An 11021-nucleotide genomic window follows, 5' to 3' on the forward strand; every position below is an offset into this window, starting at 1 on the left:
CAACTTTCTATTTAGGAAACCAATCGTCTCTGTAATCATTTATATTCAAACTTAACATTTCATTCCTGTGACATATTTCAACTGGTTTTTAAGATCTTTCAAACAATTTCAATTCATTCAGAAAAATATCTTTTCCTCGACTAAGTAACTTTCACGCCCACATTACGATGACTGGTTTCCTTCTCGTTCGTTTGCCGTAGTCGCTTTTCCCTCAGGTTTCGCCTTTTATTTATGCCCTCCTCGTCCGCCAAACTTTTATAATTAGTTGCGCTTAAGTGCAGACTACATTCACTACATATAAAAAAACATGTTTAGATCTTGTACAAGATTGAACGCGTGGTCATGTACGTTTGCCGCTTATTTTGCCGCCATCTTGTTACATGCATTAAACGAGAAAAACGATATGACTTCCTGCGAGGAACCAGCTAAAATAAGCAATGTTGACAGCGTGGTGTCAGTAAATACTTATGACAAGGCGAAAGGAAAAAAATTTATTTCGGCAAAATTCAGCTTAGACTCTGGAAAAAAAGTTTCTCATAATCTTTAGATTTAGACCTTACATTTCATCTTTATGACACTTGTTAATTTTGACATTTGATAATTTTTTCTGAGATCTTTCAAAACATTTCATTTGCATTGAAGCAGTAGCATTGACATATTCTTCGACGATGTTAATTAGAAAAAAAATGAGAAATGTAAGCGCTAAAATAAGGAAATGAAACATGTAATAAGCAATGTCGAAAGCGTCATGTCAGTAAATACTGCGCGAGAATGGAAAATTTTGAACTCGTCCCACACTTGTGACAAGACGAAAAATGCATTCTTTATTTAATTACTGCTTCAAACTTCACTTTCTATCTTATTCTAGATAAACAATTACCTCATAATCAATCATATTCAAACTTTGCATTTCATCAGTGTGACAGATGGTAATTGTTTCTAAGATCTTCTTAAGTCATTAAAATCATTTTTGTAAGTATTGGCTCTTTATTACACAAAAGACGATGTGAGTATAAAAAGGTACTTTAGTATATAATCAAATTATCTTGATAGTAGCAGGCAAGTCAAGAATTTGAAGAAAACGACAAAACTTTAAAGTTTGTAAAACATGTTTCGAGTTGATAACGTAAATTGGGCACCGTTAAGAGTTTCAAAGCTCACAAGCGTTTCGAGTGTTAGACAAAATTGGGAAAGAGCACCTTAGTCATTTACGGTTAACGACATAGACCTAAACAATGTAGTATTTTAGGTATGAAACTGTTGTGTCATATTTGCGATGCTTAATTTTTCGTTAGCTTTCGTGGTTTACTAGAACTGAAGCAATAATACTCAGACTGCCATAAGATAAAACTGTCCTATGGATTTTGAAAATGCGGAGATAAATTCTACTTTTCATCCAACAACCCCCCACGGACAATGAACCTTCTTACACCATTTCAACACTTCAAAAATATGGTAAAGAGCCAGCAGGGATGAAATATTTTCTAGAAATAAGCAATAATACTCGAGTCGCATTTTTGGAACTTGCCTTTTGAAACTGAAGCAGCCAATATTAACTTATGAACAGGAGGCATATGGTAAAGAGCCAACATGGATAAAATGTTTCGTGGTAGAGTAACAAAGGGAATTGAGAAGGTGCAGCAGACGTTCCTAGACTTACTTAGGACTCGAAAAGTAGAGGAAACGGTGTGTAAAACTTAGTGCACAGATTCAGAAAACTAAATCTTGAATCGACAACCGGAACCTACACGTGTTTACTTCGTTGTGGTCGCTTATTTCCAGGATTGTAAAAAGCGTGAAAACTACTTGCCGTCTTGTTGTCGCTTCTGTGAGGAACAAAAGCGCAGAAGCTGACCATAAATATTCCTTGCTTTGTATGTTCCATGCACAGCTGCACCAGCGAGACAGAAACGAGCCATTTTGGAGCGCCACGACCTTTAACTACGCCCAACATAATGTAAATGAGGTTTACTTCTTCTTAATTACTCGTTTATTTCTTGTTTGAGAAATGGCAGAATGTGCGGAACTTTGTGAATCCCAACTTCAAAAGCTTTGTTTCATTTTGCAACATGTCATTCAAAGTAGTTGTTACGTGTCGATCTGTTCCTCTGGCTTTTGATTTGAATGTTAAATGCACTAAAACTTGCCTGGTCGTTGCTCCGGGTAGGAAGTGGTATCGCATCTCTCTGTACACGTATTTTGAAACTCGCTTTTTGATTTGGATGTTAAAAGCATTAAACAAACTTGCCTGGTCGTCGCTCCGGTGAGGAAATGCAACACTGTAACATCTCTCTTAATCCATATACAAAAGGCTCAGTCACACTTCTCAGGAAAACTCGAATTCTAAGCGTTATGTGACTCATGTTGTGTGGTGAGAATGAAATACAAATTATGGGTGTTGATCAAAGTCTTTCAAAGTCCTCTCAGGTGCTATTGAACTTGATTGGATAAGGTACCCTTTATCATTAAAACTGAGACAATGGGCAAAGTTAAAAAAAGTCAAAACGTCACTGAACATTACTGACAACTTGACAAGTAGGGCATTTGAACGGAACCTTAGCCCGGGGAGGCGTAATCGTGTTTAACGAGCTGTTTCAAAATTTGGAAAAGTTACAAAATGATCAAGGGTGGTGTAAACCACATGGTTGACCCTGATATTGGGTTTGCATGTTATATGGAACTGATTTGCAAAGGTTTTAAAGTTATTTCTCTGAAATGATGTGGCCCCGTTTTTAATACATTAAAGAAAATCGACTGTGCACTGAAATAAAAATTACTTTCATGCCGGCCTCACACTCCCCTTTTGTAAACGGCTATTTAACGCGACAATTTCAAACTAACCTTTCAATATGTGGCCACCCTTCAATCAGGCTTATTTGTTGAAATATTAATTGAAGAGGCGTTTGAAATGTTATCGTTGGTCCTGGTCATCAAAAAACTTACGATCACTTCCCAGTTAGGCATGAGTTATTCACGTGGAGTCACAACAGATCCAAGAAGCGTCATCCAAACGATTAACATTTTCGACGATGGCAGACCAACTGTTTAGGACAAAGACATCTTGCACTAAGATGCTGTAAATAAATGTAAGAATGAAAAGTTATTTTTTATTTCTAATCTAGTCTGTAACAAAATTGATTTGATTCATTCCGCCACAGACCACCGCTGCTAAGAAGCCGACAAACTAAACAATTTTCTTATTAATTTTGGACAATCAAGATAACTATGGAGTTTTACTTTCGCTATCTGTTCGATTTATTATCTGCCTTAAACATATCACAATCATGCGGCCCTACCTTCAGTCACCAGTTTTCTCCTGTAACCAACAACAGAACAACTGCAGGCTGCATTCACAAAGTTCAGCTCTGACAATATGTTTATTGCTGCGTGTCTCATTTATTATTCAGTTCAAGAAATTTGCGTCAGTGATGCATATAGATCAAAACAATGTTACTTGAACACTCGATTCATCATGAATTTTAATGAATAAATCTCATGTATCTAACCCTAACCCTAACTTACTCTCTATGAGAGAAAGGTAAGTTTAAGTTTAAAAAAACAAAGGAGGTTTTTTTATTCAATTAAAAGAAGAAGAAAAACTTTGATCAAATCGCGAGCATAGTTTATTTCTCTAAGAAATATCGAATGGCTCGATGGGTTCGCCGCTTTCATTTGCGTCAAACTCCCTCCTCACTCGGATGGGAAGTGTGGTGCTGCATGTGAAAAACTCACTCTTTTGGCTTCCCGCTCTAAACAATTGTACAGAAGACATAGAACTCACGTTGTTTTTCAGAGGTATTCAACTAAGAAATTTTCAAACCGACGCATAACGTCAACAGAAGTAATGGATCAGTGGTCCTTGATCTTTTTGTTCTCGAGCACGTTCCCAATTTTGTCGATGTCGCTTTTGCTGAAGATGTCGTCAACCACTTGAAAGAACGGTTCACAGAAAAAATAGATTCAGAACAATGACAAGACTTAAACTGACCGCGAAAGATTCTTTTTGGTTTTTGCACCGCGTATAAAATGCGAATTATATTGCAATAGAATAAGTATGATAATGATGCTAAACCAAGTTACTTGGATCCTGAAATGTTTAGTCCAGATTTTTCTTAAGTTCTTCGTTCGCAATTGATTTTAGATTTTTGCCATCCTTTATTAGTCATCCCTGATTGTTGCCTTTTCAAAACGTATTTTTATCTTTCTAGGCTTAAAGTCTGCATTGGTTTCCTTCACTTTGTAATTTCTTCAGTATGTCGCAGGAAATAGGCCGAAATATGCTTATGTTCTTAATGAAGCTGCATCACTAGACTAGTAATGTAGCCTCTTCGAGAACATGTTGGGGCTCAGTTCCTCGACTGAGAATTCAAACACTCTGAGGGTAACAACAAAACTAGAGCATGTTAAAATCTAAACAGACATGATTAGGTTATCCATTTTCACCTTATAAAAATGTTGGATGGGTCAGCGATTATCGAAAATCTAAACTGTTTCGAAGAGTGAAGCGGTACTGGCTCTTTGCCCATTAATTTTAAGGCATAGTGAGCACAGAAAATTTCCTCAGAGGTGGGAGGGGTTTGTACACTTATCTCCCCACCCACTTCGTGCCTCCATCCCTCCTGTTTCTAAACGCTAATTAAAACGTATTAGAAACTTTGAGATACCATTGTATCGGCAACGTACTACAAGTACTTCCAGGGAATAATACGGATATTAGTATGTAGAACATCATGAACACCGTATAATTTTGCGCTACACCAGCTCCGTTACAGTTCCTATTCATTGGGTAAGGAATTATGTTTGAGCTATCTAGATCTGCTATGCTAATGGAGGAGCCAAGTTCAATTGAGAGGCGGAGATTGTGAAAACTAGTTTCTGAGGCAAGCCAAGCTTACAATAGGCACCAAGACTCTGAGATATCTTCTTTATACCTGTTCATTGCTGAAAAGACAACAACCGCCTGAATCATCTAATCTAGTTGCTTTAGTGTTCCTTAGTGCTCATGGTACAGTACTTCCTAAGTACACGGTATTAGTAAGCATGCGTAGGATACGAGCCGATACCCTTGGAGAATTAAACTTCTTGACTGAGACATTGACCCAAAAACTCGTGCGAGATTCATGGAAATAGAAATAAAATAACCTAATTCTCCCCGATCAAAAAGCCTAATGTTCGAGTACTTTGGCGTAGATACAAAGCCAGGTCAGAAGACAAACCCAAACATGACCGCCGATGAACGTTTTTATTGTTTTAGAACAAGGGAGAAATATTTCCTCTTGTTGAGAATCAAGACTTAAAGAAGTCAAGGACAAACCACTCAGTGGTAAAAACTCAGGGTCGCGCTCGGCTCTAGAATCGTAACAAAGTACCTAACACGGCCACTTCAGATAGAACATTCAAGTTCCAAAAATCGGACAACTGTAACTTACAGAGCAAGACAGACGATAATCAGGAAACCAAACTTAATCCTTGACTAAAATCACAATGGTAATCTTGACATGAAAAACTTCTAACCATGATTAAAAAAAAACATTTCAAAACAGTTTCGACTACTCAGGAAGGGTAATTAAAATTCAAATTCGTAGTACTCTATAGCAGGCGTTGTTTGGTCTCTGACGAAAGGCTAACGCTCAAACAAAAACGCATATAAACACTGCAGGGATCATATCTTGCCTTTAATTTTATTATATCTCCACAGAGGGTGTCCTTTGCGGTTAGTAGTGTTTCGACATTTTGCTATGCAAATTTTTCTATTTACTTCACAATGAATAATTTTGTTTAGCAAGACAGAGGGAAGATTACTGCCGCCGCTTGAAATAGAGAAAATTAGTTATGTAAGAAGTTTCTGTGGCTCGACGTAAGCTGGGGAAACGTTTAATTTGATGTTCGAAGTGCCCTAAATTTTTGACGCAACTCCTATAAATTTTCCTCTAATTGAACATGTATTAAGGCGTTGAAATTATTCTGTTTTAAACGATGTCTCAACAATTGTATCCTATGCGATCGAATCTGCCCACATCTCTTTACTTCAAAGTTAATATGGTGTAATTTCATTCACTGTTCATACGTTTTAATGGAATGTTCCACGTGTTTCCATCCATGTTTTATTGCTTTGTTATTTAGTTTAAACAAGTGTGGATAACAAATTGAATTAGTTAAAGAGAGAGAAGGTTGTGCTAGATTAGTATGGTAGACAGGACCACAAATACAAGCACCGATTCTACCTGCTTGATGTCTAAAAACTCCTGGCCCCTTCGCATGAGTTCTCGTGTCCTGCTCGACCATTTCAATTTCTTTCTTGGAGATGTTTATCTCAACTTCTGTACACTTGCGCAAATGCTCAGAATATTTAGATCCAGATTGTTGGGCTTGTAAAAATCTGTTAATACTGATGTGCTGCGACTTTTTTAAAATAAACTGAACAGCGTATGGATCGATTAAACTCACCAATGCAGCCTTTTCTTCGCACTGGTTTAGCCTCTTAAAAATATCTGACATTTCCTCCGCTGAAATGGCAGGGTTCGTGTCCTGTTCTCCTCTGTGAACAGTTTGAGCTTTATTAGAGTTTCCACCATTACCATCGAAAGACTCAATCTTACTGTCAAGATTTTCTTTCAACATTTTAGCTCTTGTATACGTAACCTTGCTTACATAAGTTGGAAGGAGCTACGTACACTTACCTTACGTACAGGCCAATTTTCCGTTTATTTGTGTCCAACATTCGATGCAAAGTAGAGCGCTGGAGATGTGAGAACGTGACTCAGCCAAACCAGCCTTACAGCTTGAACAATGTGCAGAAAATATTCTTCCATCTTGTCCAGCTTTGATCTATACGTCCACAAGAGGGTCATTCATTCGTTGAGACTGACGAACTTTAGCTAAAACTACGTGTTTCTCTAAGACTAAGTTTGATCATTGATCATTTGTATAATAACTGGTTTCCAGAACCAAGAAACTAAACAAGTCAGACTACTTTATCGGAGAATTACTGAATGAAATAAATTATACGTGTCTTTCAAAAAAAGTTCAGGTAGTATCGGAAAATCGAAGCGATAAGTGCGACTTTCTCGCCAACATCACGATAACTGATCTCCTTCTCGTTCGTTTGGTGTATTCGCCTTTCCCTCAGGTTTTCCCTTTCATTTATGCCCTCCTCTTCCGCCTTATTCTTGTGATTAGATGAGCTAAAATGTTTTTACACCTGTTCAATAAACAGCCACCAGACTTTTCGAAGTCAAAATTTACTCGCCTTCAAGATAACGATCCGCTACTTTCCATGTTTCACTTTTCTACCGTTAAGACTCTTGATTTTTTCGATGTCTGAATCGGCGTCAGATCCAGTAGATTCGCTAAATTAAATACGATTTGAGATCTAGGACCGGATTGAACACGATGGAGGTCATAGACTTGCCCCGCCTACTTAAATACAGCGTCAATAAGTTCCCTTCCCACCCCCCCCCCTCCCCATCCACCTCTGAAAAAAGTGATGCATTCTGTAACATTTATGCGATCAGTGAAAAATGATATATATTGGTCATTAATGATAATCTTCTAATTTTGAGTGAAGAAATAATTTGACAAAAGGGAAAAAGTATTATTCATAACAAATTAGTTTCCAAAAAGTTGTGAATGGAACTTATTATTGACATTGATATCCTTCAACGTTGTTAAAGAGAAAAAGGTAAATAATTTTTTTCACCTTGCTACAAACGTTAGGATAAGAAAAATTCTGAATGTAAAAAAGAAAATATCTACAATAAGCGATGTTGAAGGCGTCATGTCAGTTAATACTGCGCGAGAAAAGGAAAATTTGAGCTTGTCCCACGACAAGACGAAAAAAAAATCCTTTATTTCAGAACCGCCTCAAAATTCACCATCTTTCTTACTTAAGAAAAATAATTTTTTCATAATCATGTTAATTTTTTTCTAAGACCTTTCAAACAATTTGAATTTAAACAAAAAAAAATTTTTTTTATTTCTATGGGGTGCCATATAGGACAATATTACAGAGCAACATATATTAACGGTAAATAAAATATATATGACTATGATGAATATATGTACGGCTTTATTTCATATATTTGGGGCTAATCACTTATATATTCATCCAATTACAAATATATTTAGAGTAAACGGCAAATAATTATGCTCTTCTTTATTCACATATATCTAGGGCATTGCAAAATTACATATGGGTCATTGCTTACAAATATATACGGTTATTGTTCCCGCTATATAAATAGTTCAAACACGTCGGTGTTATAAGAAACACAGTAAAATCACTGTAGTAAAATCACTGTAGTAAAATCACTGCAGTAAAATCACTGCAGTTTAATCACTGCCTATTTACTTAAGCAAATAACCAAATAAGGCAAGCTGTCAAACAAATCGTGGCATGTCATCACAAATCCAAATGCTTCAGAATGCACTGTTCCGGATAGTTAAATCTTCGCTTTTGCTTTCGACAACGTATCTTCGCTTTTTGGGAGATATATGGATGAACTGAACTTTACAAATCTTTTGAACATAAAACTGCATGAAGTATTTGGATTGTTTGCATCTGATGTTCCTGGAAGCGGATTTAAACTTGAACGTTTAGTAGCGAGTGAATCCATTGATAAGAACTGCAGAGCTAACCGTGACAACCGTCGGTAATTGTTGAGAGTACTAGATTTCTTTGTGGCGTTCCGTTAAAGACGCAAGAAAGATCTACCGATGGAATTTTTATGCTTTACATGCGACACGAATTTTGTAAACTTTATATACGACACAGAAAACTTTGATTGTTGTTTAGTTGTGCCATTCAAGGTTACCAGCTGGTAAGTCCTTGACGGTCTTTTTCAAAATGAGTCTAGTAAACTTTTGTTGAAATGTTATCACGTCAATGACAGCTTTCCAATGCGAATTTTTTACGGTTTCATTTATAAGATGTGAGCTTGAATGTATTCTTGTTTGTTTATCTCGTCCCTTCCAGAACAATCTCATAGGTGATGTAAAACGAGTTCCGCCTGAATAAATTTTTCGTTTCTTCAGTTTATGAGCCATGAAATAAACAACTAAACAAACGAAACGACCAACACGAAACGACAGTTAGGACTAAAACAAAACCCACACTAGAACCATAGAAATTAGTGGAGGATGAAATGTCGCAGAAAATGTAAATTTCACTTCAGACATTCTTTCGCATTTAAGGTTTAAAAATAGCCAGGCCGTATCACGAAACTTCTTTTATTTTATCCACCACGCGAGCAGTTAAAACTGTAATTTGGCACTTACGTGTAGTTTTCAGAACGGAACGCCAGGCTTATCGCATACCAAAGTGTATACGGAAAGGAGAGGAAGAAACAGATGAACGTATTCATTGAAAACGTCTATGCCCGTTTTTTTTTTTTTTTTGATTTTTTTAAAATGAAGGTTTCCTCTACGACTTACTTCAAGCCGTTGACAATCGAGAGATAATTGAAATATTCCTTCCGAGGGCAATTGGGACGTTTTGACTCATCTTTTCTGACAAAGTGGAAAAATTTCCCTTACAAATTTATCTTACAAAACATTTTTCAAGCAACTTCCAAATTTTCAAACGCAGAACTGAAGATCTAAGTATACAACCCTGTGTTGAAGAAACGGTGGCCAAAAAAAGCTGTCAATTGTCCTCATCCAACGCTCTCAGTCCAAATTTCCCCATTTTTTTCCTATCTAGGGGATGACAAAAAAGTCGTGATAACACAGCTCTAATTTATACTCGATGGCCGCCAAATTTACTGACAATACCTTGTAGAATAACGAAAAAAAATTGAATGTGGAGTAGAACAAGGCTAAATTTAGCAGCCTTCTTGTTTTCAAACGCCTATTAGAGTGAATTTGTGTTCGTTTTTTACGAATGAGTCTATCACTAAATGTAATTTTCTAAGCTTTATTCATAACCCTCAGATTTTGTTCGTCTAATGTCAACAATCATTCATTATTATCAACTGTTGTTATTATAAATAATTAATTATGATAAACAATTATTATCAATTATTTACTTCGCTAAATTCCCCAACATTCGCATCTACAAGATTAGCATTCGCGCATGTCACGTGAATTGAACATCCTCTTACTTTTAACTTATTGTTTACTTGTGGTCTTTGTACTTTGTTTATTGCCTACAGTTTGAGTTATCTCTTACGTTTATCAGTGACAGTTACAGAGCTGATAACTGTCTGCCTAAGTCTTTTTACTGCTCTTGAACACTTTCTTCAATGCGGCGGACATATTGATGTCTTCATTCTTCTTTTCCATCTCTGCGGCCAGTTGTTTACAGGTGTCTGCAAATTGGCCACTTATGCTTGTCAGGGAGGCACTTGTTTGTACTGCTTTCCGCAGTTTCTTATCTCGATTCCCGCGAGCCTGGCCAACAAGATATTAACAATGCATCAGATATAAGCCAAAACAAATCCCATATACCCTACAGACATGTACTGGTAAAAAAAATTATCAGTATGGTAAAGAGTAGTTTTGCTGTTCCAAAGAGCCACCATTTCAAATTCGTATTCAACCAGAAACAAAGGACAAATTAATACAGCTGATTTCCCCATAACCAGATACTAACTAATTTTAAATTTTGTGAAATGAACAATCAATCCATGACCATATTTCACTTACCGAGTTGGGCTTAAGAGGTTTGCTGTTCTTACCAGCTGCTCCAGAAGCTGGGTTGATAGGCATTCTATCATGTTGAATGAGACTAGCGTTCCTGCCAGTTCTTTCTTTGCCTGGGAAAGGAATAATCATCAAAAAGAAAAATGTCACAAACATAGGCATGTTATACATGTAGGAGTTTATTTTTAGGGTGGGTTGGACTGTGGAAGAAGCTGAATTTTCACTATCTGCGACCGCCACCGTGCTGATGTAACATTTATGTCGTAATTTCCGCTTTTGGTCTCGTCAGTGTTACATACAGAAAAATACACATCCCGCTTCAGGCAAAATAAAGAAACTAGCGTTGAAGTAAGAAAAGAATTCTGAGTGCAAATGAGGAA

General features: G+C 36.7%; 1 long non-coding RNA gene across 1 annotated transcript; it reads right to left on the reverse strand.

The window, feature by feature from the left end:
• Positions 1-9996: 9996 nt before the first annotated feature.
• LOC149047330 (uncharacterized) lies at positions 9997-10750 on the reverse strand. The gene is made up of 2 exons (XR_016186396.1): positions 10645-10750; positions 9997-10389 (listed from the first exon to the last, which is right to left on the reverse strand). It is a non-coding gene; the product is annotated as an uncharacterized LOC149047330 (long non-coding RNA).
• Positions 10751-11021: the final 271 nt, after the last annotated feature.

Source organism: Pocillopora damicornis, chromosome 4 (assembly GCF_964200805.1).
Source record: "Pocillopora damicornis chromosome 4, jaPocDami1.2, whole genome shotgun sequence".
NCBI classification, from domain to species: Eukaryota; Metazoa; Cnidaria; class Anthozoa; order Scleractinia; family Pocilloporidae; genus Pocillopora; species Pocillopora damicornis.